We start from the raw sequence: 8023 nt of genomic DNA on the forward strand, positions 1-8023 counted from the left end.
TACGGATGGAGATTCCTGGCCACACGTGCCAGGCAATAAATAGTAAACCCTCATAAAAAGAAGACTTTTATGAAATATACGAGGCTGCCAAAGCCTGGGAGTCTTATTCAGCCAAATGATTACAGCTGGGGTTTTATTTCTAAGTGACTTTTTAGTATTATGTTGTCACCTATAATAAGTAGCATTTCTTGCACAAGTGCTAGAAGATCCTAATTGGGCCAGGAGAAGGAATTTTTCACACATTTCAGGAAGGAAGGGACGAGCGGCATATGCAGTTACACTAATGGTTTCATTTTTTAAGACACCGAGTCTTGTTTATGTGATGTTCTGACTTTATTGCGCACAGACGAATGATCGCTCATCCCCAGCAGAAAGCTGCAGTCGAGCTGTGCGTTTCATGGCCTGGCGGCTCTGGGCCTCTAGCACTAGGTTTCCTCCCCGCTGCTGAGGCCAGGAACGGCTCTGATGGGGCTCTTGCTGCAAGGGCTGCTGTGGTCGGCCTTCTCTCTCCCTGCGTTCATCATATCTCCAAATGAACGCTGGGCTGGACAGCTGTGCTGATTCCAGTAGCAGAAAAACGTGCTTCTGACCTGGACTCTCGGCTCCCCATTTCGGTCTCAGCCAGGTCGCAATCTTTTTTAGTCCTTTGGCTGGGCAGGGCAGGGACTAGGGCAGCGCTTCCTTTTCAGACTTCCAAATTCAGAACTAAAGAGAAGAGGACTTGATCCTTTTCGCTTCCCAAGGCTCTCAGTCCCTTACTTCAAAATTGTCCTTCCTACCGCAGAGCTGCTAAAATTTCTGTCTCCTACCTTCTGGGAATTGTTGTTTCTGTATTGGGGATTGAACCCAGGACCTCCACAGTGAGCTACATGTCCAGCCCTTTTTCTTTTATATTTGGAGACAGTGTCACTAAGTTGCCCAGATTGGGCATGAACTTGGTGATCCTCCTGCCTCAGCCTCCCAGAGTGCTGGGGTTACAGGAGTGTACCACCATGGCGCAAGCTTTTTTCTCTAGCAATGACTATTAATAAAAGGTCCTCAGATGGGTCAACCATGGTGCTCATCAGACTTAGACTCTGTGGAGAGGAAGGCAATGGCCATGTCTGCCATCCTGGTCACAATGAAGGCCAAATCAATGAAATTCACACACAAGCACAGAGCTCCATGGTCACAGCACAGGTATGCGGTGTGATCAAAATATATGGTGAATGTTTAATTTAAAAAATCACTAGATAAAAGACATTGCCATGAATCCCCCTCAAAACCTTCCCCTCACTCCCCACGCACTCATCCCATCATTCTTCCTTTTTCTGAAGCAGCTCTGGGAGTTCTTCCTCCTGAGCGTCTTTACTAGGCGGGATCAAAAAAGTCCAATCATGCTGCTGCCACACACCATCCAACAGAAGGGCAAGCTCCTAAAAACATGGCAGTGTGTCCTCAGCCACCAAACTCACCCAGTCTGGTGCTGGGTCTCCCCTAAAGTCAAAACAACCGTGGAAGGGAAATGTTTTGAATTGATTCAGGACATCAGACAGCCAGGACAGTGCAACTAAAGACACTCATGAAAGAGGACTTTCAGAAGTGCTTCAGAAAGTGCCAGGTATGGTGGGATAAATGTGTTTTGAAACAAGGGGGAGAATTCAGGAAGGGCGGCACATGCCTGAAATCCCAGCATTGGGGAGGCTGAGGCAGGAAGTTTGCCACAAGTCCAAGGCTGGCCTGGGTTACATAGTGAGTTCAAGCCAGTATATTCTATATGGTGAGACTCTGTCTCAAAGAAACGAAAAAACAGGGAGGGGCTTAATGGCAATGGGTTTTTTACTGTAAAAATTTTAAAAATTTAAACATTTACCATATTTTCCCATCATACCTCCTAGTGAGGTACGCCTTTCTTCTTCTTTTATAATTATATTTTTGAGCTGGGGGCAGTGATGCCTGCCTGTAATCCCAGCACTCTGGGAGGCTGAAACAGGAGGATCATGATTTTTAGTTCAGCCTGAGCAATTTAGGCTGGCTTAGTGAGTACCTGTCTTAAAATAAAGAGAGGCTGGGAATGTAGTTCAATGCAAAGGCCCTGGATTCAACCCCAGTATTACAAAAGAAAATATATATAATCACATTTGCATCTTTTGAGGCCCACCCTGGTAAACCGTGAGGCGGGGTACCACTTCTGCTTCCTGAAATCCTTGTTGCCAGAACATCTTTCCAGCCTTCACCTCCCTAAGAGCGTCTGCGGTCCATTCTTGTTATATCCAGAAATCCTGTCCTATAAAGTCCCACAAATACTGTTATGGAATCCTGAGCTTCGTTCCTGGCAAACCCAGGGTTACAGTCCTGCAAGCTGCTGGGGGCAACGATTTTCTCACCAATCAATAGATGGCCATGTTTTACATCTCTTTTTAAATACGCCTTACTTAACACACGCCGTGCATCTGTTCCCATGAACCCCATGGTCCCGTGTCACTGCCAACCTGCCGGAGGCAGCAGGAGGCCATGGTCTCTGCATGCAGCTGAGCTCCAGGCTGTGACACAGTGAAACCAGCAGACCGCACACAGTGTCAAGGCTGTGGCGCTGAACAGATGGAGAAGGTCACTACTGCACAGCCCAGGAGCTGAAACAGGAGGGCAGAGCATGACCTTGTCTAGCCTTAGCAGCCACACACACCTCAGTGACAAATTTATCTTCTCTGCAGGCACCTGTCTCACCCCGCATAAAGGCTCATGAGCACTGACTTAGGGTCATAAACCCGGCAGAACACTGGGGAGAGATTCCCAGGTCCTAAACCTTTTTTGTCTCCCCACTCCTGTGACCTCCCACCTTTGTCCCCGCATCCGTGTACTGTGGCTACCAGAGCAGACCAGGCAGCTCCACACACAGAGGTGGACTCTGTGGTGGGGCCGAGGTCCCTGAGCCTCTCGGGGCAGCCGTTTTCTTCCTGTGTCATCGAGGCACCATCCTCCAGGCATCTCTGTCCTGATAGACTCTCCTCACAGGGACCCAGTCAGATAAGACCCACTCTGCCCCAGAGACCCCATTTCCCCCTCAACCATCCTGTACAGACCCTGCTTCCAAGCATGACCACATTTAACAGTGCCAAGACTGAAATTTAACAGGCAGGGTTAATGACCTGTCCAGCCCTCACAGTCCACAGACCTTGATAAGACACACAGGTTCCCTGGCTGTACCTAAGGTATCGGGACTCTAAGGTTCCCCTCCCAGAGCTTCCATGTCATACTGCAAGTGGGGAGGGAGAAGCAAATGGGAAAAGAGGAGCATTATTCTCATGGAAGGGTTCAAGTTGCCAGGCTGGGACCAGAGCAAAGCAGGTGTATGCAGGCCACTCTTGGGTGAAGGCCAGAGCCACAGGAGACTAGGGAGAGTGCGGCCACGCTGACATACAGGACTTGTGTCCTGTAAGACTATCAGGGCCCTGAGCCTTTGGGTAGCCCTGGATGTGGCTGCCCTGCTTGCCTGCTTAAGGCTGAGGCCATGGCAAGGGCACCAGGGATCCTATCTCTCTGCCTCCTAATGGTCAGAAGCTCCTGGCCAAGCCAGCTGCTCAAATCAAGCAATCACATGTGACCTTCCCACACAGTGATACACCCAGGTGGCAAGGAGTGTGCTTCCCTAACCAGCCAGCGTGGGCCAGTAAGGATTAGCCATCATGAGGACCAAGGAGCCCTGGCCTAGCCGTGTGACACCCAAGGCCTAGCTCCTTGCTGCTGAAGGAGCCATATTCTACTGGATCTGGAGAACCTGCTTAAGAGTCTTTGCAGAGGAATTGTCATGGTGGAGCAGAAACTATAAAGAATTTGGAGTCAGCTGGTTCTAAAAATGTTTTAGGTCTGCTCTGCTACCTAATGGGTTTAGTTACTTTTCTCTTGTCACTGAGACAAAATACCCAACAGCCACAAGGAGGAGAAGTTTATTTAGCTCATAGTTTGTAGAAGTTTCCATCCAGAGTGAACTGGCTCCAAGGCAGGGTAGCATGGCTGAGGGGCAACAGTTCATGGCAGTGGAAGACAGCAAAAGCAACGAGCAAGGAGGAGGTAAGCCTCTCTCTGGCCTTTATATTGCTTCTAGTCTACTGGGAGTTAGGGCAGTGCCAATCCAATCAGCAGACTGACCCAGCAATCACCCAGCCTTAGTCTTAGCACTGACCCATGAATCAATCACACACTCTAGATTCACTTACCTGGGGGAAAAGCCCCATCTAAAACTACATGAGGCTTTGGGAGGACATCGAGACAGCAACCATCACACTTACCAAGCATGTATTTGGCTCTAAATAAGAGAAAACTTGAATAAGGTATATGAAAAATAAGGGGATATTCTTCTCACAGTGGTACCAGACATCACATCTGCTCCTAAAGCCCTGACAAAGAAAGGAAGAGGCGTGGACGCCACAGACTCTCCGAGCCACACAACCTAAGGCTCACTATGAAGCCAGGTTTCAGTCCCCGTGGAGGTGGCTTTGGTAGCCAAAGGGGTTTTAGTGACCTTGGAATTCATGGTGGTCATGGTGGAGGCCAAGGTGGTTTTGTGGATGGCCGAAGTGGCCTTGTGGGTGGCTGAGGTTGGGTTGGCAGAGGTTTTAGAGGCAATGGCCAAGGAGCAAGGATGGTGACAGTGGACAGAGTGGAGGCTTCCAGTGTGGTCTCCCCAGGCTGGGGAGAAAAATGAAACCAGTGGGGGAAGAATGTGATTGTGGAGCCTTGCTGGCATGAGGGTGTCTTCATTTGTCATGAAAAGGATGCACCCATCACCAAGAATCTGGTCCCTGGAGAGTCTGGATATGGAGAGAGGAGAGTCTCCATTTTGGAAGGAGATGACAAACTTGAGTACCAAGCCTGGAGCCCCTTCCACTGAAAACTGGCGTGGTGTGGACCAGATCCACATCAAGCCTGGGGCCATGGTGCTGTGCCTCGGGGCGGCCTCTGGTACCTCAGTATTCCATGTCTCTGATGTCATAGGTCTAGATGGTCTAGTCTATGCTGTTGAGTTCTCAAACTGTTCTGGCTATGATCTTATCAACTTGGCCAAGAAGAGGTCCAACATTATTCCTGTGGTTGAGAATGCTCGACACCCACACAAACATCACATGCTCAGCACACGGTGGATGTCATCTTTGCCAACATGGCCCAGCCAGATCAAGCCAGGGTGGTGGCCTTAAATGCCCACACCTTCCACAGTTTCCATCAAGACTGCATTGACTCCACAGCCTCAGCTGAGGGTGTTTGCTTCTGAAGTGAAGAAGATGCAGCAGGAGATCGTGAAGCCCCAGGAGCAGCTGACCCTGGGGCCATCGGAGAGAGACCACGCTGTGACAGTGAGTGTATACAGGCCACCTCCCCAGGCGAAGAACTGAAGCACAGTGCTGCCTGGATTCCCAGAGATGTGTGTTGCTACTGTTGTTGTATGTGTGATGTTTCTACTAAAAGATTCATCTGTTAAAAAAAAGGAAAGGAAGGGGTGACGATTCATGCTAGTTATATCTTTGATTTTTTTGTTTTTCATTTTTGATACAAAAAAGCCCCACCAGGAAACCCAACCTCTCAGTCTTTCCCTTAGGTCTCATGAGTGATACCTGGATCAAACAACTTCCCCAGTCACAGGAGAGGCCGGGGACTCAGAAAGGAGTTTTGTCATAATTGTTTTGAACAATCACAATCACCACTTGTGATCAGGTGCCAAAAGGGGGGACCAAAGGAACCTAGGAACCCACCCAGCCAGCATCACCCCTCAGGGACTTGGAGCTGGCCGCCTGTGCCCTGCATGGCAATTGCATTATTTGTGAAATGGAGCAGCACCGCCTGATCCACGTGTCCCGAATGAAAGGCTAAAGCCCAGAGCCAGCAGGTCCCTCCTTCACCTGCATTGGTCCTAGGAGTCTGAGTGCCCAGCATGCATATCATGGGGACACAGGAACCCCATGGCTATGGTCTAGTGCCCTTGCTATCTGCTTCTGGAAGGGGACAGCTGGAGAACAACCACACCAAGGCCACTGTCCCCAGGCAGGAAACCCTGACAGAGAACAGCTTTGGCAGGGGACCACTCTGTCGGCGGCCTCTGGCATCATGGGTGACCCATGTTCCTGGGGACACTTGCTTCACATTGTCCTAGTGGCTCCTCTGCAGTTGTTTCCTTGAAGTCATCAGGGCTGGGACAGCAGCCACAGTGCCATCACCTTCAGCCCTAAGAGATGCGTCCCCTCCCGTGTCTGACCACGCTGCCACCACTAACCAAGCCGATTTCCTGTCTCTGCCTGAATTAGTGCTTTGCTGAAGCCCCTGTACCCCACAGAAACCCTTTACCGCCGAATCCCAGGAGGATACAGTCCCAGAATAGAGTGACTCATTCAATAACCCATGGCTTTCAAGATATGCAAAGATTCGGAGATTTTTCTGTCTCTTGGAAGTCACAGTGAAGGAATGAGGGGAAGGTTAAAACCCCATAAACTCCATTTCCAGAAGCCAGGAGCCAGAGTCCTAGGACTCTGGAGTGTGCGTCCAGAGGGGCAAACGAGCTGGATTGAGCAGAGCGGTGTGGCACATGGGCAGGGACGGAGAGGGAGCCCAGGGCAGCCCCCGTGCACCTAGGAGGAGGGTGACTACCTGGCCACAGGACAGCTGCACCCATTGTCCACGGTGACACAGTCATGGTGTTGCAGGCAGCCAAGGTAGTTAAAAATATTAAAAGCAATGAGACAGGACTAAGTCCTCAAAGGAGCCAGTGCAGATACCTTACAGCTGTGGGGAAGACAGACACCTCCCACTGTGGGCCAGGCCTCACAACAAGCATCAAACAAATGCATCCACATCCTAAGGACTGATACTCTAATTAGTTCCCTATCACCCTGGAGTCACTGCCCCACCCCCTAGAGGAAAAGTCACAGCTCCGAAAATGCTCCCTTCCTAAATGACTTGCTTTCCCATTTGTCCTTAATGTAATCAATTTTACCTAAAGTATTGATCTTATTGGCTGACTACAGTTATGCCCCACCTCATGCCATCTGCCTTGGGAGTTCCCAGCCCCGCCCCCACCTGGAACCCATGGCTTTACTCTATAAACGTCCCTGGAAAAGACAGAACCCTGGGCAACCCGCCCGGGTCCCCTTCTGCCTTTCAGACAGAAGCTTTCTTTCTCAATAAATATATTCTACTCTTCACCTCCGTTGTCCCTAAAACTCATTCTTCGGTTTTAGAGAACACAACTCGCGGACATACTAGGTTGGGAGTTTCATTCCCCTATATCAATGGGACCCAGGGAGAGGTGTGTGGTACAGGAGAACTTGGGGATGTGCACTGACCCAAGGAAGTGGGGGACAGCGCAGGCAGGGTGGAGCAGGCTCACCAAGGAGCCCCCACTGCTGCGCTGGCTGGGGAAGCCCCTGGGTCCCCACTGAGACCCCCAAGTCTCTTCCACCTCAGCCATTTCCACCGCAGCTCCCACACAGCACGGCTGAGGCTCTTCCCCAGCCTCCCTCTCTCCCTACCCTGCCTCCTCCTCTGCAGTACTAGAGATTGACCCCAGGGCCTTCACACTGAGCTACATCCTCAGCACTTCTTTTATTTTTTGAGACAAGGTCTTGCTAAGTCACGAAATTGCCAATGCTTGGCTTGAACTTTCGATTTTCCTGCCTCAGCCTCCAAGAGTGCCTCCAAGGGTCAGGAGCAAAATTTGATGTCTGCTGACAAGTGTGACCAAACCCCTTCCCAAATGCGCAGCTCGGCCTCCCCGAAACCTGGGGAGGTTTCCCCACCCCACCTGCTTTCAGTAACCGCAGGGATGCTTTGTTCTGGAATTTTGCACTCATGGACTAGGACTGTGTGTGCTTCACTGTCACCAGTCCCCTTCACATGGCACAAGGTCCTCGGGGCTCGTCTGGGCTGCAGGCACGGTGGCAGCGTGGCCAGATGAAGCAGAGCACAGAGGAGCTGAGAGCTGCGCTGCTGGGCTGGCAGAGGGCTTGTCCCCACCCTGACCGTGAGGTGTGGGAGAAGGAAGAATGGCACTAAGGCC

The 8023-nt window shown here is 50.8% G+C and overlaps 1 pseudogene; it reads left to right on the forward strand.

Moving 5' to 3' along the window:
- The first annotated feature begins 4441 nt into the window (after nucleotides 1-4441).
- Nucleotides 4442-5369, forward strand: LOC100724849 (rRNA 2'-O-methyltransferase fibrillarin-like; annotated as a pseudogene).
- Nucleotides 5370-8023: the final 2654 nt, after the last annotated feature.

Source organism: Cavia porcellus, unplaced genomic scaffold, assembly GCF_034190915.1.
Source record: "Cavia porcellus strain 051 isolate PalLab524CR breed Dunkin Hartley unplaced genomic scaffold, mCavPor4.1 scaffold_23, whole genome shotgun sequence".
NCBI classification, from domain to species: Eukaryota; Metazoa; Chordata; class Mammalia; order Rodentia; family Caviidae; genus Cavia; species Cavia porcellus.